This window comes from Chiloscyllium punctatum, chromosome 17 (assembly GCF_047496795.1).
Source record: "Chiloscyllium punctatum isolate Juve2018m chromosome 17, sChiPun1.3, whole genome shotgun sequence".
NCBI lineage: Eukaryota > Metazoa > Chordata > Chondrichthyes > Orectolobiformes > Hemiscylliidae > Chiloscyllium > Chiloscyllium punctatum.
This window is the reverse complement of record NC_092755.1, coordinates 6750994-6775015: the sequence shown is the minus strand read 5'-3', so window position 1 is coordinate 6775015 and position 24022 is coordinate 6750994.

The following is a 24022-nucleotide window of genomic DNA, read 5'->3' as shown; positions in this document are numbered from 1 at the left end:
AGAGGGACAGTACATGAGCTGTGTGTGTGTCCCCTGAGCACAGTGTCCTTGCAGCAGCATTGATTGTGTACAAACACGGAGTGAGCAGCCCAGAGGGACAAGCCATGAGCTGTGTGTGTGTTTCCTGAGCACAGTGCCCTTGTAGCAGCATTGCAATGAGAGTTGTCAGTGTACCCTGAGCTGCAGCATTGAAGTACTGAAGCGTACTGTCAGTGGGTCCGAGATGTGCTGGGAATGCATGGTGAGGCTGGCATGTGTCAGATGCCATCATTGGTGGGTGTGTACATGCAGCTTCTCTCTGTGAAGTGTCCCCCGAGACGTTGCTGTTCACGATAGAAGTCTGCAGGAGCAAGCGCCGAGATGGGGTCACCAGGTAATAGGTCTGACTTTCGTGTCAAATTCTCCATACTGAGTTTCCCCACAGTGGGGGAGGATATGAAGCTGCAAGTTGATGAGGGGGTGGATCTACAATAATGTGGTTGTTGATCATCAGTAATCATTCAGTGAGGATCTCGCCTCTCCCGCGCTCAAATCTTGACATTAACAACAGTCCAGTACAGGAACAGGCCCTTCAGCCCAGCAAGCCCGCACTGACGCATGATGCCGTTCTACAGTTAAAACAAAAGTTTTTGCTCCGACACCCTCAATGTCATTCTATTCCCTACTTACTTATACTTGTGCCAAGATCCCTCTTAAACCTTGCTATATTGGCTTCTTCCCCTCTATCATTGCATTCCAGGCACTTTACATTCTGTCTGTAACAGCAAAAGAAACTAACCTATCACATCTCCTGAACTTTCTCCCTTTTACCTAAAACCTACGGTCCTGAGTAATTGATACTTCGACTCTGGGGGAAAAAAGCCTCTAACTCTCCTTCTATCTAGGCCTCTGATAATTTTGTAAATATCTATCATGTAGCCCCATAGCCAATGATGCCCAGGTGCACACAAACCCTATATGTTCAATTTCTCCTTCTGGCTAATACCCTCCAAACCAGACAACATGCTGGTAACATTTTACTATACCCTCTCCAACACTTCAACATCGTGTGGCAACCAGTACTGTACACAATATTCTAAATGTACCTCGAAATAAGTTTCTCTACAGCTGCAATATGACCTGTTAGTTTTCATACTGCATGCTCTGATGCCTGTCTGCAAGTTTGCCGTCAGTCGTCTTGATCACCCTCTCCACCCGTGTTACCACTTTCAGGGAACTGTGGAGCTGTACACCTAGATCCCTTCGGATGTTGATGCAATCAGTAGTTTTTCCATACACTTTATACTTTTCTCCTGCATTAGACCTTCTAAAATGCATAATGTCGCAACTGTCCAGATAAAGTTACATCTGTGTTTTTTCTGTCCAAGTCTGCGGCTGACCTATATCCTGCTGTATTCTCTGGCAATCATCCTCACAATATGCACCTCCACCAATCTATTTACAGATCACAAAAGCACTGACCCACCACTACTCTGTCTTCTCAGACCAAGCAGTTCTCTATCCATCTTACTAACTGATCCCCTTTCACTTCACCTTCTGTATGAGCCTGCCATAAGGAAGCAGATTAAAGGCCTTGCTAACATCCAAATGGCCAACATCCAGCCCCATTCCCTCATCAATCAATTTTGTCACTTCCTCGAAATATTCAGTCATGTTGGTGAGACATGATCCTCCCCATACAACTGTGTTGCCGGTTGCTAGTAAATCCAGATTAGAGTACTGTTGGAGCTGTACTCATTCAGACAAGTGATTATTCCATCATGTTCCTGACTTGAACCTTGGAGAGTAGATTATATTCCTTACAGTGTGGAAACAGGGTCTTACATTCCTTACAGTGTGGAAACAGACCTTCGGCCAAACTAGTCCTTACCAACCCGCTGAAGAGTAACGCACCCAGACCAATTTCCCTCTGACTAAAGCACCGATCACTATGGGCAGTTTAGAATTGCCAATTCACCTGACCTGCACATCTTTGGACTGTGGGAGGAAACCACGCAGACTCGGGGGGAATGTGCAAACTCCACACAGTCACCCAAGGCCGGAATTGAACCTAGGACCTTGGTACTGTGAGGCAGCAGTGCTAAGCACTGAGCCATCATGCCGTTCTTGATGGTTACCATATAGTGGGGGCCAGGCTGTGACGGTTACTGTACAGTGGGAGGTATGTCAGGCTGTGACAATTACTGTACAGTAGGAGGAATGTCGGGGTGTGATGGTTACTGTACAGTGGGAGGTATGTCGGGGCGTGATGGTTACTGTACAGTGGGAGGTACGTCGGGGCGTGATGGTTACTGTACAGTGGGAGGTATGTCTGGCCGTGATGGTTACTGTACAGTGGGAGGTATGTCGGGCCGTGATGGTTATTGTACAGTGCGAGGTATGTCACGCCATGACGATTACTGTACAGTGGGAGGTATGTCGGGGTGTGGTGGTTACTGTACAGTGGGAGGTATGTCGGGCCATGATGGTTACTGTACAGTTGGAGGTATGTCGGGCCGTGATGGTTACTGTACAGTGGGAGGTATGTCGGGCCATGATGGTTACTGTACAGTGGAAGTTATGTCGGTCCAGGAAGTTGCAGACAGTATGAGCTGTACACAATATGATTCTGCTGCTGTTGATGGGCCATTGTCCCTCCTGGATGATCGTGATTGGTTGCTTGACCAGTTTAAAGTCTGTACCATTCAGTCCATGTCATGGTGAGGAGGGTCTGCAAAATGTGAAGTTCGCCCTTGCTCCCCATAAGGACTGTGCAGTGAACATTGTTACCGATATATGAAATGTAGGGGTGATCTGCAGCAGGCAGATCAGTGATGATGTGGTCAATTATAGGTTTCCCTTTTATTGGTTCCCCATAACCTGCCGCAGAGCAGTCAAGCCACCACAGGGTCCAGCATCAATGCTGAGCACTATGATTATATTAGATTCTGTACAGAGTGGGAACAGACCCTTCTGCCCAACCAGTCCACGCCCACCCTCTGAAGAGTAGCCCACTACCATGGCCAATTCACCTGAGCTGCATTTCTTGGGACTGTGGGAGGAAACCCACGCAGACACGGGGAGAATGTACAAACTCCACACAGGCAGTTGCCCAAGGCTGGAGTCAAACCTGGGTCTCTGGTACTGTGAGGCAGCAGTGCTAACCACTGAGCCATCATGCCACTCTTTCTTGACTATGTGCCATGGAGCTGCCCTCTTCTGCCTGCCTGTCCCTTTCAGTGGGACAGAACCTACCAGAGAGGATGGTGATGTTGCCTGGGACATAGTCCTGTTCACAGAATCCTGCTTTACAGACAATATCTGATTGTTGCTTGATTACTCTGTGGGAAATATACAACAAGTCACTTTTACATTCTGTATAATGAAGAGTTAATTTCAATTTATTTCTTACATTTTTAAATAAACCAAACATCATTGTTTTTCAGTTGAAAGCAATTGAAGTGAACAATAATTGATTTACCAGAGCGCAAACCTAACTATTACAGTTCAGTGAATGTAGTAAACAGCCAATTCATGTTCAGTTCGGTGAACACACCATCTTGCAGGCAGCAAAGCTGTTGGAAATGACATTGAGAAAAAGCCTGAACTCAGACACAGTGTTACTGGGCCTCACCATAACGTCCAAAACACTGGCCATCTCCAAAATCTGTCCAGAGAGCTTCCTAACTTGAGCTGGACAGTTACTCACACAATCCCTCATAATAGACTGGTTAGGGACATACCTGAACAACAGGGAGATAGATGTGTGTGGGGCAGGCTGTTCAATGGACTAGCACATGGCACTGGTCAAAATGCAGTTCAACATTTATAACAATCACCTGTTAACAGCCATGTCTTGGAAGTATATCCCTTCCGGTATGGGACTTAAACTCTGTTGTTCTGTACCTTGGACCCAATCCTGAATGAAGGTGTTATAAAGGTGATGGACTCCTGCAGCATATGCCATCTTACATTGAATCCCTCATAAACCATATCCAGTGTATGTTATCTCCACAATGTCAGTATCCAAACAGATTAGTGCAGCTCCATTGATGGCTGGCATCAGTACAGCCCAACGTCCTTGTGTGTGACTTGATCTGGAAATCTCTGTGTAAATGTTTGCAGCATTGTTCTAACCATTAACAGTAAAGTCTTATTACTGAAGGTCCGACATCCTTTCGTAATACGAACTTTTAGATTGTCCAATAAACACAAAATCCCCCCTTTATTCAGTTCATTTTTATAACAATATGATGAAAACAGTGCACAACTCACAGTATGGAGCATTGAAATGATGGGTCTCAGTTCCACACCCAAGAGCAATTTATTATTAAGTGCAAGGACTTTGAAATAGAGCATAGAACATAGAATAGTACAACAAAGAACAGGCCCTTCAGCCCATGATGTGGTGCCGACCACTGACCCTTGTGTCTGTACCCTCAAATTTCTGTGACCATATGCATGTCCATCAGTCTCTTAAATGTCCCCAATGACCTTGCTTCCACAACTGCTGCTGGCAACGTATTCCATGCTCTCACAAACCTCTGTGTAAATATCTCGCCTCTGACATCCCCTCCGTACTTTCCTCCAACCAGCTTAAAACTATGACCCCTCGTGTTAGCCATTTCTGTCCTGGGAAATAGTCTCTGGCTTTCGACTCTATCTATGCCTCTCATTATCTTATATACCTCAATTAGGTCCACTCTCCTCCCTTTCTCCAATGAAAAAAGTCTGAGCTCAGTCAACCTCTCTTCATAAGATAAGCCCTCCAGTCCAGGCAGCATCCTGGTAAACCTCCTCTGAACCGTCTCCAAAGAATCCACATTTTTCCTATAATAGCGCGACCAGAAATGGATGCAGTAGTCCAAGTGCGGTCTCACCAATGTTTTATAGAGCTGCAACAAGATCTCACAACTCTGAAACTCAACCCCCCTGTTAAGGAAAGCCAAAACACCACATGCTTTCTTCATAACCCTGTCCACTTGGGTGGCCATTTTAAGGGATCTATGTACCTGCACACCAAGATCTCTCTGTTCCTCCACACTGCCAAGAATCCTATCCTTAATCCTGTACTCAGCTTTCAAATTCGACCTTCCAAAATGCATCACTTAGCAGTTATCCAGGTTGAACTCCATCTTCCACCTCTCAGCCCATCTCTTCATCCTATCAATGTCATGCTGCAGCCTACAACAGCCCTCTGTACTGTCAACGACACCTCCAACATTTGTGTCATCTGCAAACTTGCTGACCCATCCTTCAATCTCCTCATCCAAGTCATTAGGAAAAATTGCAAACAGTAAAGGCCCAAGGACAGAGCCCTGTGGAACACCACTCGTCACTGACGTTCAAGCAGAATATTTTCTTTCTACTACCACTCGTTGTCTTCTGTAGGCCAGCCAATTCTGTATCCAGACAGCTAAGTTCCCCGGTGTCCCATTCCTCCTGAACTTCTGAATGAGCCTACCATGTGGAACCTTATCAAATGCGTTGCTGAAGTCCATAGGCACCACATCCACTGCTCGACCCTCATCATGACCTGCCCCTCACAAAGCCGTGTTGACTGCATTTAATCAAGCCATGTTTTTCCCGATGGTCAGAAATCCTATCCCTCAGAATCCTTTCTAACACCTTGCAGACAACAGTCGTGAGACTTACTGGTCTGTAATTGTCGGGGATTTCCTTATTTCCTTTCTTGAAGAGAGGAACTACATTTGCCTCTCTCCAGTCCTCAGGTACGACTCAAGTGGAGATCGATGATGCAAAGAACTTCGCAAGTGGCGAAGCAATTGCATTTCTCGTTTCCGAAGCAATTGTATTTCTCGTTTCCAAAGCAGCCGAGGACAAATTTGATTCGGGCCTGGCAACTTGTCAGTCTTAATATTGCTCTTCAGAGGGTCTGTGTGGACCTGTTGGACCTCAGGGCCTGTTTCCACATGTAAGCTAAAATGTGCTGAAAAAAGCAGTGTGTGTGTCATCATTTTGATTCAAACCTCAACCCACAAAGCCTCATTTGAAGACCCTTCCAAGCTATTGACCATCCTTTCAGCAGTAACTGACTTGTTAATTAATAAAGCAACATCACCTCCTCTTTAACATCCTGCCCTGTCCTGCCTATAGTTCCAGTACAACAGAGTATTGAGTTGTTAGCTCTAACCTCCCTCAAATGCGCCTCTGTGATGGTAAAACTGTCACACCTCCACATGTCAACTCATTCCCTTATCGCACCTGTCAGCCTGTCTGATAATACTCCCAGCATTAATCTAAGCTGGAATATAATACCTGGAATACCCTGTAACTCGGAGTTCTTCAGTTATTTCCTGTTTGTTATCAAGATGCTCAAACCATGAACCACAACTCTAACTCTGGCACTGAATGAATATATGCGGAATTGTAATTTCTGCTTTTAAAAAAAACGTATTCATCAAGTACAACTTTCCAGAACTGAGCAGTCAGCTCCACATACGATGAGTTTCTGATGGTTAATTCCCCACTCAGTGTACAGAGGGGACAGCCCTCAGTAGTGGAGAAAGTGAGGACAGCCGTTGATGGAGATCAGAGTCAAAATGTGTGGTGCTAGAAAAGTACAGCACGTAAGGCAGCATCCGAGGGTCAGGAGAGTCGATCTTTCGGTCATACATTCTTCATCAGGAAGGCATTGGTGCATTCCTTTATTTTTTCATTCCATGATTCACAGAATGTTGTGAACTGTACTTACTGAGGAAGGCAGCACTGTGTATTACACTGAAATGGAAAGCAGTCAATCAGTTGGTTGGACAGGGTGTAGAAAAGTTGAGGGGAAGTATACACTGATTGAATGAATTACAAACATAAGGATAGGTAAATCCCCTGGGCCAGATTGGGTTACCCTAGATTACTCCAGGTAGTGATGGGAAAAATTGGCGTGCCTTTGGCCATGATCTTTGCGTCCTCACAGTCCACTGGAGCAGTGCCAGCCAGATGATTGGAAGGTTACAAATGATACTCCTTTGTTCAGCAAATGGATTGGGGATAACTGGGAATGACTGAACACTCAGTCTTACATCAGTGGTGGGCAAAGTATTGCAGACGTTTCTGAGAGACCGGATTTACAATTACTTAGAAAACAATAGTTTGATTAGACATAGTCAGCATGGCTTTGTGAGGAGCAGGTCATCCCTCAGAAACCTTATTGAAATCTTTGAAGATGTAAAAAGCACATTGATGAAGCGAGACCAGTAGATGTGGTGAACAATAATTTTAACAAGGCGTTCCCCATTGTCGGCTCATTCAGAAGGTACAGAAGCATGGGGCACAGAGACATTTGGCTGTCTGGATACGGGCGTGGCTGGCCCACAAAAGACAGAATATGGAAGCAGATAGAAAGTATTCAGCCTGGAGCGCAGTGACCAGTGGTGTTCCACAGGGATCGGCTCTGGGACCTATGCTCTTTGTGATTTTTATAAATGATTTTGATGAGGAAGTGGACAAATAGGTTAGTAAGTTTGCCAATATCGCAAAGGTTGGTCGGGTTGTGGATAGTGTGGAGGGCTATTGTAGTTTGCAACAGGACATTGACATGATGCAGAGCTGGGCTGACAAGTGGCAGATAGAGTTCAACTTTAAAAAATGTGAAGCAATTTATTTTAAAAGGTTGCATTTGCATAAAGCATACAGGGTTGAAGGCAGAATTCTTGGCTGTGCGGAGTGACAGAGGGATCTTGGGGTCATTGTCCATTGATCTCTCAATGTTGCCACCAAGTTGATAGGGTTGTTCAGAAGGAATACGGTGTATTGTCTTTCATTATCAGGGGGATTGAGATTATGAGCAGCGAAGTTATTTCTTTGCTCTCTAATGCTGTGGTTCAACCACACTTGGAATACTGTGTTCAGTTGTGGTTACCTCATTATAGAAAACACGTGGAAGCCTCAGAGAGTGTGCAGAGGAGACTTACCAGGGTGCTTCCTGGACTGGAGGGCATATCTTACAAAGAAAGTTTGAGCTGCTAGGGCTTTCCTCCAGCAGTAGTAGTAGTGTCAGATCCGTTAGGGTTATTTAGAAAGACTCTTGGATAGGCACACGAAAGTTAGTGCATTCAAGTTTATGTAGGTTAGTCTGATTTTAGAGTGGGATAAAAGGCTGGCAAAACATTGAGGGATGAAGTGCCTGCACTGTGCTGTACTGTTGTATGTTGCAAATTTCACTCAGCTTGTGGATTTTCGTCAGTTGGTGAATGTGTGAGGGAGTGAGGTGTGTGAGGGAGTGAGGAATGGAGTGTGTGAGGGAGTGAGGTGTGTGAGGTCAGGAAGGTGGGTAGGGACGTTAGACCAAGACTTCCATTTTTGATGTAATTGTTACATTCACCTAAGTGTCAGCACAATATGTGTGGTTATCTAGACCAGACAAAATCCACAAGTTCAGTTATTAAAACGGTTTTGGCTTGCTGTTTGCTCCTGGTTTCTACAGATACATTCTGCTGGGTAACCCATGAATTAGTATCTGAATATCCACAGACATGTATAATTTTGTTTTGATACTGTTGAATGTGAAGGTACATTTATTGGATGTAGTTTCAGAGGGTTCACTGTAAGACACAGAATGCTGCAATAGACTGTCAAATGTGAACGTTTTCACCCAGGGTCTGTTAGAGGGTGCAGATGTACGGAGTCTGGGGGACATGCCAGATGTCATCACCATAAGTAATGTGTGCGATGTGATTCTGACACTCCATGTCCATACATCTGCTCCATGGGCCAGGCTCTGACTGATGATGAACTTGTAAGGCCTGGTTCTTGGTCAGTCATTGATATCTAATTTAGACAGCATTTGTACCTACACTGAGAGCAGTGATAGCCTGTTGGCTAGTTTCATCCTGCTCAAGGTGGATTCCAAATGATTTTCTGTGAGGGAATGTTTCTATGACTGCCCTGACACAGGTTGGAAACTCTCTTCACAGATTCAGGACCAGGACAGGGTCTCTGTCAGCGCTACATGCAGCTGTGAGGTCCAGAAGCACTGCACCTGAATTCAGGCCTTTTAGAATCCAATTTTAATGTCGGTCATGATGCAAAGTGATGGGTTTGCTGACCTGAAAAATGATCAGGAGTTTGCCATATTTATGAATTGGGCAATAATAAAGTATGAGCTACAATTATTCAATGAACAATAACTGCATCATCTCTGAAAACAATGAAGTTGATTTTATATTGATGGAATTAAAATATAAACACCAAACAATATTTTATGATACAAAAGTAAGGAATCACATTTTTATTTGTATCGAGAAAGGACGAGTTGTCTGACTGTGCTGGTGATCACAATTACACATTGAATCTCAGTATTCAAATGCATACATTGTCACCTCTACATGATTTAATATTCAGAGTGAGCAAATGGTTGAACAATCAAATAGAATTATAACTCTGACACATTTAAATATGATCAATCGATTTAATTTCTCATCTGAAATGTGTGAGCTTCAGTTATTTGCCAACAATTCTATTAGTTTTAAAATAATGATGGAAAAGGATAAACTAGATCTAAAAGTTGAAGTTCTAAATTGGAGAAAGGCCAATTTTGACGGTATTAGGCAAGATCTTTCGAAAGCTGAGGGCGGCAAATATTCCCAGGTAAGCAGACGGCTGGAAACTGGGAAGTCTTCAGAAATTAGATAGCCGGAGTCCAGAGACAGTATATTCTTGTTAGGCTGAAAGGAAAGGCTGGTAGGTATAGAGAGTGCTGAATGACTAAAGAAATTGAGGGTTTGGTTAAGAATAAGAAGGAAGGATATGACAGATACAGGCAGAATAGTTTGAGTGAATCCTTAGAAGAGTATAAAGGCAGGAGGAGTATGCTAAAGAGGGAAATCAGGAAGGCAAAAAGGGGAACATGAGATAGGTTTGGCAAATAGAGGTAAAGAGAATCCAAAAGGATTTTACAAATACATGAGATAAAAAGGATAAACAGGGAGAGAATAAAACCCTCAAAGATCAGCAAGGTGCCTTTGTGTGGAGTCACAGGTGATGGGAGAGATACTAAACGAGTATTTTGTATCAGTGTTTACTCAGAATAAGGACATGGGAGATGTAGATATACGGAGAAATAGATGGTGATATCTTGAAAAATGTCCATATTACAGTGGAAGAAGTCCTGGATGTCTTGAAATGCATGAAGATGGAAAAGTCCCCAGAACCTGACCAATCAGCTGAAACTTGAAAGTGTTCAGAAAAGATTTACATTCATGTTGACAAGGTTGGAGGGTGTGAGCTTTAGCTGGAGGTTGAACAGGCTGGGACTGTTTTCCCTGGAATGTTGGAGACTGAGAGGTGACCTTATAGAGGTTTATAAAATTATGAGGGGTATGGATAGGGTAAATAGAACATAGGACACAGAACATAGAACAATACAGCACAGAACAGGCCCTTCGGCCCACGATGATAGACAAGGTCTTTCTCTTCTGGGATAGGGAAGTCCAGAACTAGAGGGCATAGGTTTCGGTTGGGTAGGGAAAAATGTAAAAGAGATATTAGGGGCATTTTTTCTCAATCAGAGGGTTGTACGTGATTGGAATGAACTGCCAGAGGAAGTGGTGGCGGTTAGTACAATTATAATATTGAGATGCTGTCTGGATGGGTATATGAATAGAAAGTGTTTCGAGGGATATGGGCTGAGTGCAAGCAGGTGGGAATAGATTGGGTTGGGATATCTGGTTGGCATGGGCAAGTTGGACCAGAGGGTCTGTTTCCATGCTGTCTATCTCTTTGACCCTGTGACTGTAATTTAGAAATGATAATAATTTGACATGCATTATCAAATAAATAAATCGTTTATATTATTAAATTGTAGCATACAATAAGTTGAAAACTTGCTATTTTTAGAATGAATGATAAAGAACAATGAACATTCCAACACAGGAACAGACCCTTCGGCCCTCCTAGCCTGTGCTGATCCAGATCCTCCTATTTTCTAAACCTGCCACCTATTTTCTAAGGTCCTGTATCCCTCTGCTCCCTGCCCATTTATATTTCTGTCAACATACATATTAGATAACGCTATCGTTCATGCGCCGACCCACCTCCGCTGGCCACACATTCCAGGCTGTCACAGCCCTTTGTGTAAAAAACTTCCCACATATATCTGCGCCAAAACTTTCTCCTCTCACTTTGGACTCAAACCCCGAGTAATTGAGTTCCAAAATCTGGGGAAAAAGCTTCTTGCTATCCACCCTGTGTATATCTGTCTTGATTTTGTAGACCTCAACCTTCGAATTTGTCATTAAAATAGTCCTAATCTACTCAATCTTTCTTCATAACCAGCACCGTCCATCCCAGGCAGCATCCTGGTGAACCTACCCTGTACCCTATTCAAAACATCCACATCCTTTTGTTAATGTGGTGACCAGAACTATATGCAGTATTCCAAATGCGGCCAAACCACAGTCCGATGCAACTGTAACATGACCTGCCAGCACATGTACTCAACACCTGATCCAATGAAGGAAAGCATGCCATATGCCGTCTTGACCACTTTACTGACCTATGTTGGCATCTTCAGGAAACAATGGACCTGAATACCCAGATCTACGTGTAAGTCAATTTTCCCCAGGACTTTTCCGTTTACAGTATTGTTCACTCTTGAACTGGATCTTTCAAAATGCATCACCTCACATTTGCACAGAATGAACTCCATCTGCCATTTCTGTGCCCATCTCTCCAATCAATCTATATTCTGCTGTATTCTCTGACAGTCTGTATTCACTGTCTGCTACTCCAACAATCTTGGTGTCATCTGCAAACTTGCTAATCAGGCAGTTGATACATTCTTCCAAATCATTGATATATATCGCAAACAACAGTGGTCCCAGCACGCATTGCTGTTGCACAACACTGGTCATAGGTCACCATTTTGAGAAATCCCCTTTCACTATTACTCTCTGTCTCCTGTTGACCAGCCAGTTCTCTCTCCATCTAGATAGAACTCCCTGGACCCCATGCGACTTCACCGTCTCCATCAGCCGACCATGGGGAACCTAATAAAATGCCTTACTCAAGTCCCCCAGTACCTTCTCCAGCAACTTCCCTACCATTGATGTCAGGCTCGCCGGTCGACAATTACCTGGATTATCCCGCTATCCTTCTTAAATAAGGGGGCAATATTAGCAATTCTCCAGTCCTACGGGACCTCACCTATGGTCTATCATCCTGCAAAGATATATGTTAAAGCCCCAGTTATTTCCACACTCACATCCCTCAGTAACCTGTGGTTGATCCCATCCAGACTTGGGGGCTTGTCTACATTAATACCTTTTAGAGTATCCAAAACTTCCTCCCTCTTTATGTCGACTTGATCCAGAGTACTCAGGGATCTATCCCTCACCTCAACATCCGTCATGTCCCTCTCCTTGGTGAATACAGATGCAAAGTACTCGCTAAGAATCTCACCCAATTTCTCTTACTCCTTTCTTCCTTTGTCCATGTGTGGGCCAAACATTTCTCTAGTTACCATCTTGCTCCATATTTATGAAGAGAACTCTTTGGGATTTTCCTCAACCCTGTTTGCTAACGATATCTCCTGACCACTTTTAGCCCTCTTAATTCCTCGCTGTTTACTGTGAAATGTGGCTAGTGAAAAGAAAATAAACATTTGTTCGTGTGAGTGGGAACTCAGAACTTTTCAAAGTATTTTGTGCCAAAACAATATTTGAAATCCGTCTCAGTGCAAATAAAAAGCAAGAGAAGAAACCTCTTGGGAAGAGGAATTTTCAGCCACTGTTCCCCCAAATTACTTCTGAGGTAGAAAAGAGTGAGGGTTTGTAACAATGACACAACAGTAACTATCGGTGGCTTGAACATGCAATTTGGCTCAATTAATCAACTGGACAGTGATATCCTTGAATAAAGATTCATAGAGTGTATGAGAGATTATTTCTGAGAGCAGGGCGTCATGGAAACGACCAGAAAATGGGGCAGCACGATAGCTCAGTGATTAGCACAGCACCAGGGTCCCAGGTTCGATTCCAGCCTCGGGGGACTGTCTGCGTGTAGTTTGCACATTTTCCCGCTGTCTGCGTGGGTTTCCTCTCAGAGTCCAAAGAAGTGCAGGTCAGGTGAATTGGCCATGTTAAATTGCCCATAGATTTAGGTATATTACTCAGAGGGAAATAGGACTAGGTGGGTTATACTTTGGAGGGTTGGTATGGACTGGTTGGGCCGTAGGGCCTGTTTACATACTGTAGGGCATCTCATCTAATTTAGATTTGATATTATGTAACAAGAAGGATTGGTGGATGAGCTTTGTCCTGGAAGAAGTTACCACAACTTGCTGGAGTTTCACATTCAGATTGAAAGAGTGAGGGCTGAGTCATACATGAGAGTTTTAGTGTTAGGCAATGATAATTATACTGACCTAAGGAAGGAAGGATGTATAGTCTGGGGGGAGCAAAGAACAGTCAAAGGCAGGACAGCTGAAGAAATTTGGCAAACAATTAGGGAGATACTAAAGTTTGAAGAGGAATTGCATCGCGGAGAAAAATCATCCATACCTTGATAAGGAAGTCAAGGATAACATGAAGGCACATCCCAGTGCATGTTATACTGCACATGTTAGTCACACTGTGGAGGATTGGGCAAGTCAGTGGCCTCGTGGTGTTACCATTGAATTCTTATGTGATAAACCCAGATAATGTTCTGGTGACCTGGGTTCAAATCCTGCCACAGCAAGTAGCAGAGCTTGAATTCAAATCTGGAATTTAGAGACTGATGGTGGTTAAGAATCGATTGCCAAGAAAAACTCACCTGGTTCACTGATGTCCTTTAGAGAAGGCAACTGCCATCCTTCCCATAGACTCACCACTGTCAGACTGAAGGCGTTTCTCCTTATCTCCGTTCTAAACATTTTCTCTTGACTCTCAGGCTATGTGCTTGAGTCTTTTCTCTCCTAAATGTGAAAGCATCTTCCCAATATCTACTCTGACCAGGCAACCAGTATTCTCTGTGCTTCTATTAGATCCGCTTTCACCCTTATAAACTGCAGCACGTATAGACCCAGAGACCTCATATGTTGAGCTTGTCATTCCTAGGACCATTCTTATGAAGCTCCTCTGAACATGCTCCGGGGTGGTCCATCCTTCCTGAGTTATGGGGCCCAAAACGGTACACAATACACCAAACATTGTCTGACGAGAGTCTTGTAGAGCCGCAGAAGTCCATCCATTCAAGTCATTGCAAAAATGTAATCAGTGTATTTGCTCTCTGATCAGAAAGGCCACCTGAAATAATAATCTTACGATGGACAATAATACATTTACCATGGAGTTACAAAAATGAACAATGATTAAAGCATGCTGGGAAGTAGAACCAAGCCTTGACCAAAGTCTCTGTGCTCTTCCACATGCTACAGAATGCAGACAGTCTGCAGCTACCCACAAATGATTGCAAACAAACCTGACAGCTCCAGACCCTGTAATACACACCTGAAATTGGACTTGAATGGGACCATGGAATGTCGCCTTTGGGCCATCAATGTGACAACCCCAGGTTGGATCTGATTGATCAGTGTAAATGAACCTGATCGTTTCATTGGCAGATTCTTCACAGCCTCCCAAAAGGCATGAAGACTTGGGAGGATAAGAATCACTGCAAAACTGCTTAGAGAGTGGTAGCTCGAGAATAACCACTGAAAGGCAAGACACCTACAAGACCATCAGAAGGACAAAAAGACTTCATCACGTGGAATCTGGTCAACTTCTAGTGGGGTGATATGTGATCATCCAAAGTTCAGTTAAACAATAAGATAAGTTGTAGTGTTTTCATTACGTTATTGTACGTTTTATTGTTCTAATATTAATTGTGTTCAATAAACAAATATAATTGTTTATAACAGATGTCTCAGTTCTTTTGCTGAATATAAGATTTCAAACACACTGTGCGCCAGAAACGGCACCTTCCTAACTACTGACACAACCTGCACATTTACCTTGAGACAAGTCTGACTGGAACTCGCAACACTCTGTACTTCAGCCTTCTGAATTTTCTTCCTAGTCATAAAATAGTCCATCCCTCTCTTCATCCCATCACCTCGCACTTTCCTAAGTGTATTCCATCTGCCATGTCTTTGTACACTCTCCTACCCTGTCTACATCCTTCTGCAGTCTCCCTTCCATCTCAATGATACCTGTCCCGCTATCTACCTTTGGACCATCTAAAAACATCGCTGTATTTCCCTCAGTTCCTTCATCTAGATTCTTAATGTACAAAGTAAAAAGTTGTGGTTCCCTTGCAAAATAGCAGGTGTCATTGGCTGCTATCCTGAGAAGAACCCTTTTATTCCCACTCTCTACCTTCTGCCAGACAGTCAAGCTTCTGTACACACTCGTACCTAGTCTCTGACACCATGGGCCCTTGTCTTACTCATCAGCCTCCTGTGAAGCACCTTGTCAACGTCCTTCTTGAAGTCCAGACACATAGTATCCATTAGTTCTCCTTAGTCTATCCTACTTGTTACATCCTCAAAGCATTCTAACAAATTTATTAGCATGACCTCCCGTTGATTAAACCATACTGACTTCGCCCTACTTTAACAGGCACTGGCAATTATTCAGAAATCTCATCCTTCACAATGGATTCCAGGAACTTACCCATGACCGGGGTTAGGCTGATCAGTTTGTAATTTTCTGTCTTTTGCCTCATTCCCCTTTTAAACAGGGTGTCAGTGAGATCCAAGATGGCGGCGACCCAGTAGGTCTGAGTCTGCAGAGCTCTGTCCAAGACTCAGGCCAATTGAAGTACCCACCCTCACCTCACCTGCTTAATTGCTAAAATAGCTTTTGCCCAGCAGCCTTAGCCATTCTACATTAAACTTTAGCAGTCTGATGCTTTTTAAAATGACCAGAGGTAAAGGCTCTCACAGTTCACACCAGGCAGGGACTTTTCCCCCACTACCCCTTAGCAACAGAGACGCCTGCGTCCACCCCGTGGCGTGACCAGCAAGGGCAAGCCTAATCTCGGAATTTCTTAAACTCTGAGAGAAGATTGATGAGTCCATTGATGAGACACTGTTCAGGTGGGAGTCGATCTCGGTCATGATGCAGAAACATGACGGAGAGGTCGAGAAACTCGGGCAGCGTGTCGGGGGAGGGGTGGGGCCGGGCAATGGGCCTCAGCCTCCGAGACCACTGATGAGTCATCCATGGGTCAGGTCTGGGCTCTGGAACATCGAGATCCGACCTTAGATGAACATATTGATGACCTCGAAAATCGAGGTCATCGGAAAAATATTCGGTTGCTGGGCCTTCCCGAATAGGAGGAGGAACGTCAGCTTGTTGATTTCCTCGAGCAATAGCTTCCACAGCTGCTGAAACTGGAGTTGGAGCTGGGCTGGTTGCCGGTTGAGCGGGCCCATCAGGTTGCTGTGCGCTGGCCCCGCTCGGACCAGCACCCCCGCCTGGTCCTAGTTCAACTTCAGCATTAGGGGGAAAAACAGATGGTGCTCGAGTCCACGAAAGTGTTGGGGAAGGATCCCCATGCCATGATATACAAGGCCTCCAGGATAATGTTGTTCTCTGGCTGTGGTCCGCAAGAGGAAGGCATTTGATGAGGCGAAGAAGCGTCTGAGGGTTTTAAATATTCAATATTCTATGTGATATCCGGCAATGCTATGCTGCAGTCATGGAGGATCTGTATATGACTTCAGATCACCGGAAAAAGTAAAAGAATTCATGCATGCTCTCAAATAAACTGCAGGATTTGAACTGTATGGTTAATGACCTAATTTTGCCCCCTTTTCTTTTTATTTTCCTCCTCCTTTCTTCCTTTTTTCTCTTCTCCATCTTTCCGTGGTGGTGGGGGAGGGGGAGTGCTCATTCCTTATCCTTTCTATGGACTCTTATCTATCGTCTGGTTTATTTGATTATTGGGGGACGTTTCTGAGTGTTTTTTTAATTTGGTTGCTTATTACTTGCTGGGATTGTAATTTTGTAATTTTATACATTTTCATCTTGTGTTGTTTTGCTAAGTGTATCAAGGTGATGGTGTAGAGGGTAGTCTAGCTCGCACACTTTTAACATCTGTCTTATAAGATGTTGGAATTTATTTATTCGACTTTGTAATGCCTGTGCCGAGGACATGCCTCTGGCTGGGAGATGTTATTGTGGGATTATTGGAAGGTAGTAATGCCCCTTGTGAACAAGGGGGAAAGTCACCTTTTAAATATGTTTTGTGTTACTTGTTTTTAGGAATAGATCTTAGTTGTTTTGATTTAGCTGTTTTAAAGAGTATTTTATGTGTGATTTATTTTGGTTATTATCCAATGTGTTTTGGGTGGGGTTCTCCCTCCTGTCTCGGGCTTGCTTAGACTATCGTGGCTAGTCATTCGTTTAGGTGGTACACCTGCAATGTCAAGGGGAGCCACTCATTAATGAAAAGGAACAAATACCTTATCAAGTCTTAAAAAAAGAAAGGGTGGATGTCGCCCTTCTACAGGAGACATATCGACTTGATAAGGAGCATTCGAGGCTGCAACAGGGTGGATTTGGCCAGGTGTTCTTTTCATCTTTCAACTCAAAAAGTAGGGGAGTTGCCCATCTTACTGGCAAGAATCTTCCCTTACAGATGCAAAGCCAGATAAAAGATGAGTCTGGATGGTATATATTAATTAAAGCCCTAATATATGGAGAGGAATATGGGAATTTGAATCTCTATTGCCCGCCGGTGCACCATTTAAATTTGTAATGGAAGTGATCTCCAAGTTGGTTGCTCTTGGGTTGCGCCGCACAATTATAGGGGGTGATTTTAATTGTATCATCATCCCGAGGTGGACAGAATACCTAAGAGCTCTGTGGGCATATCTTTGAGATCTCGGCAGTTGGTGGATCTGATTAGGGAGGTAGGGCTGGTATGTGTGTGGACGTGTCTTCGCCCTCAGGGTAGAGACTTTACTTTTTATTCTAACCCAGGCAAGTGCCATATCAGAATCGATATTCTCCTGTCCCCTCGAACCTTTTGAACTCAATATTGTTTTGTAAACTAGGTAATATAACTATTTTAGAACATGCCGCATTATATATGAAGGTTAAGACGAGTGATGACGAGATAGATTCCCGACATTGGCGTATGGACCCTTTCCTATTGAAGGATAGTCAGTTCATAAAATCTTTCTCTCGGGAATTTAAAACCTTCTGGAATATCAGCTCAAACACGGCCAGTAACCCTTCGGTGATGTGAGAGACTGGTAAGGCAAACGTGCGAGGCTTGGTCATCTCATATTCTGTGACCCGGAAAAGACACCAGGGAGAAGAAAAGCATCTGATCGAGGCTCGCCTGAAGGCAGGTGAGACAGTGTATGTGGATAGACCCTCCATTACTAGACTACAGCTGATCACAGCCCTTAGGGCAACTTTGAATACCACACTTATTCACACAGCAAAGAGGGAGATATTATTTGCAAAGCAGAGATTATTTGAATACGGTGACAAGTCTGGCAGTTATCTAGCATACCTTGCATGAAAGAAAAAGGCTCCCCAAGCCCCTACATCTATTAGAAAGAGTGCTGGTACCCTGACTTGTGATCGTGAAATGAGCAATGCAGCCTTTAGAAAGTTCTGTTTCAAATTGTATAGTTCAAAGAGCTGTGATGATAGAACGACGAAGATAGTCTTTTTAAAAAGAAAATATGGCCCTCCCGGGCCGAACCTTGGAACAGGTGTTGTTCTTGAATGCCCCCCGGCAACGCAGGAAATACAGGAGGCGATAAGGCAGCTCCAGTGTGGCAAAGCGCACAGACCAGATTCTGTAAAGAATTTATTGGGGAATTGGCCAGGCCACTTATAAATATGTATAATTATTCACATAGTCAGGGCTGCCTCTCGTCTTCTCTGAGAGAAGAAAATATTTCTCTCATTCTTAAAAAGGGTAAAGACCAATGTCCTTGTTGAATGTGGATTTTAAAGTTCTCACAAAAATGTTGGCATTAAGACTGGAGAGGGTGCTGGGAGGTCTTGCCAGTATATCCAATTTTCCGGATGAATCCCGTTTCCCCTTTCCGTGGTCACTGGGAGGTTTTCTTTAGTTTGGTATTTTTAATACTCCGGCATTTGGTCAGCTATATACAACCAATTGTACACATTTATTTCAGAAAATAAGATAGGACCTTCAACACTGGGAAGATCTCCTGATATCCTGGCTCGGTAGAATAGCTTTGGTCAACATGACCATCCTACCTCGCTTTTTATACACTATGAGAATGCTCCCCTTGCTGCTGCCGAGACAGGCGCTGCGTAAGCTTTATGGTTGGCTCAACTCCTTTATTTGGACTCATAGGCGGCCCTTTATTAAATTAGAAAAGCTACAGCTACCACAAGTAAGGGGAGGGCTGGATTTTCTGGATTTCAGGAGGTACCAATTGAGCTCCCTATTATCCTACGTAGCTGATTGGGTCTCTTGTGAACCACAGTCAATCTGGTGACATATTGAAGCCTCCCTCGGAAAGTATCCCCTCATCAATCTACTATTTTTGGACAAGATGAGAGTTATTACGGATCATTGTAAAAATTCTATTGTATTAAATACAGTCAAAGCCTGGAAGATAATGCGACAGGATGCGGGTAAACTACAAAAAACCTCCCTTATACCCCTATAGTCGGAACGTTGTGATTCCAGCCAGGGCTGAGTGATGCGGTATTCAGAACCTGGGAGTGCAAAGGTATCTCCTGTTTGGGAGATCTGTTCGATGGGGAGGTCATGACGTCCTTTGAGCAACTGCGTCAGAATTTTGTGCTGCGTAGCAAAGATGTTTTTCGATATTTTCAAATAGGAGACTTTTTGCAAATTGATAATTTTTCGTTATAAATCGGAGAGGGAAAGTAGATTGCTTCAGCCGATGCGTCTGCCCGTGCCCAGTACTCTCTACCACTAACTATTTAATAAGGTATTGAAGGACATGGAACGGTTATATAAAACCTAGAGACAAGAATTGGGGATAGAAATCTCCTTCGACATGTGGGAGGACGTCTGGGAAAACGCCAGGAAGATCTCTATCTGTAACAGAACTCAGGCTATCCAATTAAAGATACTTCGTAGGGCTCAGATGGCACCTGAGTGATTGCAAAGTTCAAGGCAGGAGCATCTCCAATGTGTCCCATATGCAAAATAGTCGTTGGTAATCTCACGCATTGTCTGTGGACCTGCCATAAGATCTGCAGGTAGTGGGGCAGAGTAGCGAATGCCCTGGCAAAGAGTTTGGTTACGGAGATTGGGTTGGCCCCAATGTCTCTACTTTTGGGCTCCCCAAATTTCCCCTTTTTGGAAGTACACGGGAGGAAATTATTCACTATCCTTCCCTTTAGATCGAGGAAAGATATTTTATCGAATTTGGTATCCGAAGGTCCGGCAGGAGTTTAAAATTGTCACAGGATAGACATGGAATAATTCCACCTTGACTTACTTATGGATATGGTGCACCAGAAAATGGAATTATTTTATAGAACATTGCAGTCCGTTTTGAACTACATTGACACAGATATATCAGGCACATTGTTCAGGGCATTTGCTTAGCCGTGGGGAAGGTTCTGGCTGGTTCGGGGGCTCCTGGGAGGAGGAATCCTGTATCAACACGGGTTCTGTTATGACTTAATATAGATTTACTTTGAATATGTATCTAGTTATTTATTTACTTATTTATTTTCTTTTCTCCATTTGTCTATTGTTAGTAATGCAGGATATCCTACTTCATGTTTTGATAGTTTGTAGAATAGATTAGTAGTTTTTTACCAATTCTATATTGGGGTTGTTATTATATTGTAAAGCAGAATAAACGAGTTTGTACTATTTTTGTAATTTTGTAATATATTTCAAAAATCTTCTATTTTCAATAAAAAGTCTCTTAAAAAGACAGGGTGTTACTATCGCAATTTTCTCGTCTTCTGAGACCCTCCCTGATTCTAGAGATGCCTGAAAGATCGCCATTAATGCCTCGATCCAGTTTATTTATCCATTTAGTTATTCGAGCAATTTCTCCTAATCAGCTCTGCCTCCTCACTCTCTTGAATATTTCGAATATGTTTCATGTCATCTGCCGTGAAATCTGACGTGAAATAATTATTCAGTTTCTCATCTATTATTTGTTCCACACTACTATCTCTCCAACGTCATTTCCAGTGCCCCAGTATCCATTTTTGCTTCTCTTTTTTGCCCTTAATATATCTAAAAGACTCTTACAATCGTCCTTTATATCACTGGATAGCTTTGCCTCATACTTAATCTTCTCCATCCTTATTTCTTATGTTTTTGCCTTCTGTTTGCCCTTGAAAGCTTCCCAATCCTCTGGTTTCCCACTGCCATTTGCCATTTTAGCTGCTTTCTCTTTTTCTTTTACCCTAGCCATGCATTCCATGGATAGCTCATCCTCCCTGTACAATGTATCTATTACCTCGGGATGAATCTCTGCTGTGACTCCTAAATTGCTCCGAGAAACTTCTGCCATCACTGTTCCACTATCTTTCCTGCTCGGCTCCTCTCCCAGTCAATTCTACCCAGCTCCTCCCTCATGTCTTGGTAGGTGCCTTTATTCAGCTGTAATATTAACTCCGGTTCTACCTTCTCCCTCTCAAACTGAAGAGTAGGTTCAATCATATTATGATCACTGCCTTCAAAGGGTTCCTTCACCTTTAGCTTCCTTCTCAAGTCTGCCCCATTGCACAACACTAAATCCAGAATTGCCAATTCCCTTGTTGCCTGCATATAAGGTTCTCCAAAAATCCATCTCGTAGACATTCCACAAATTCCTTTTCTTGCAAACCACTGCCAGTGATTTTCCCAGTCCACCTGCATATTGAAATCACTCAAATCACTGTACCTTTGCCTTTCCGACACCTGCTTTTTTTCTTGCCATCTCCTGTTCTGTCTTGTGCCCCAGCTCCTGCCTACGATTCGTAGGCCTGTACATAAATCCAACTATGGTTTTGCATCTTTGTGGTTCCTCAATTCTGCCCACACAAATTCCATACCATCTGACTCTACTTCGAGTCATGGGAACTGAGTGATGGGACTGCAAAATACTCCAGCATTACCACAAATTTCTAGCTAAGGTATTGAGTAAAAAACATGTAATTGTCAATTACTTTAAAATGTCGCCAGAGTATATTTCTTTGGCCAAATATTCTGTCTGTATTATGGAAGAATACAAACTTTTGAAAATGTGAGAGAATGAAGATATGACGACGACATGAGTCTATAAAGAGATTAAGATGGGTCAAGTGAACAACCAAATATTGGTGTATGGAGCACAGTTGGAAAATATGTCTGTGCTCAAAGTTGTTTGAAGGTTGAATGGAAACGCAGGGTATTATTTCAATGGAAAGATTGGCTTGAGGCACAGAGGAACCGAGGAACTGGGCACCTGGATTACAAAATAAAACCTTTCGGTGCACATCATTTTTTAGGGAGGTAAGTTAAATGTTGAAAGTTTCTGAAATAGAATACATTTAAAAATAGGGAATATTTTCTACAGATCTACAAGGTAATGGTTTAACCACATCGAAAGTGCTATGACCACAATGATATGAAATGCTGTACAAAGAAGATTGATTCAGTTGACTCTTGTGAGGATCGTTTATTTTAGGAGGAAATCTTGAACTGACTGGCCCTGGATCTGCTGGGGTTTAGGCAAACAACATGTAATCTTGTTTAACTCCAGGATATTCCAAGTAGTTTTTACAAATTGAATTCTGAAACAATATTTCAGCTTGTGTGAGAGATTACCATGAGTGGATGGACTGTAAAACTGAAGACTATGTCAGTAAAGAAGATGGTGACTTGATGTAATTCTCTCAAAGTGTTGTGTCTGTTTGGAACTCTCTTCCCAGATAGCGATGAGAGATAAGACATTAGATAATCCCAAAACAGATTCTTGACGAAGAATGACGCACTAACTTTGTAAAGGCAAAGGTGTAATGTGTGATTGAGGCCACAATCAAATCATCCACGACCTTATCGAATGATGGAGCTGTTTTTATTTCTTACTCCTGATGCTAGTTTCTACATTTCTGTTGTCTTCAGACACTGAAAAAAAAAGACACGTTACTCATAAACATGAAGATTTTTCTTTTCAGATTATTGGGCACAGCTTTCCATGTGACTGTTAAACGGCACTTAAAAGCACTCAGGAAAGATTCATGATGTTGTAGAGACGTCAGGAGCATAGGACAAATGGAAAGCCTGCCTTGAAACTGCTTTAGGAATCAGATTGGGTCGAATGGATAACTTTAACAATGCAGATTCCTTTCAGTTGTTCTTGTGAGGTGCGTTTCATTAGCAGGGCCAGCATTCTGTTGCCTGTGTTTAATTTCTGATCAGAATATGGTGATAAACCCAAGGGGTTCTTGTGGTACAGGAACACTAACAGGAATGTTACAAAGGGAGAAATAGGGTTCTTAACAATTTGATAGTGAAGGGAGAATGATATAGCTTCAAATCCTGTGTGTCCTTGGAGATTGTATTCCTCACTATCTGACGCTCACAAGCTATGGAAATAGTGAGACCACATTCTCTGTTTCCAACAATTAAAGTGACAGTCATACAGCATATAAACCGACCCTCCAGCCCAAAACAAATACATCAGCCAGAAACCACCAATCTACGCTATTCCCATTTACCTGAAGACCTATAGCCTACTATTCCCTTTCATTTTGCGTTTAAACGCTGCGTTACCGTGTATCTGTGTACTGAGCTGTTTTGTTCTTTCAATGATTTCACGAAATGATTTCACGGAAATAGATCACACAATTTCAATGACAGCGTCAAACCCATCAGATCAATAAAATGTCCTCATTGTTTAATAATTATTAGAAAATCGGGTTGTCTTTTTAGTTCATTTGGGATTTTAATGTCGCTAGACCAGCATTAATTGCCCTTGAGAATTTCCAGTCCAGTTGACGTTGGTCCATCCAAATGGCTGTTGAGAGGGAGTACCAGCAGTGCATCTCATGTGCCGGTTTAACTGGGAGTAAATATTACTGGTGGTGGATGGAGTGTTAAACAAACAGTTTGAGTTCTCTCTTGTCTTGTTACATCTTCC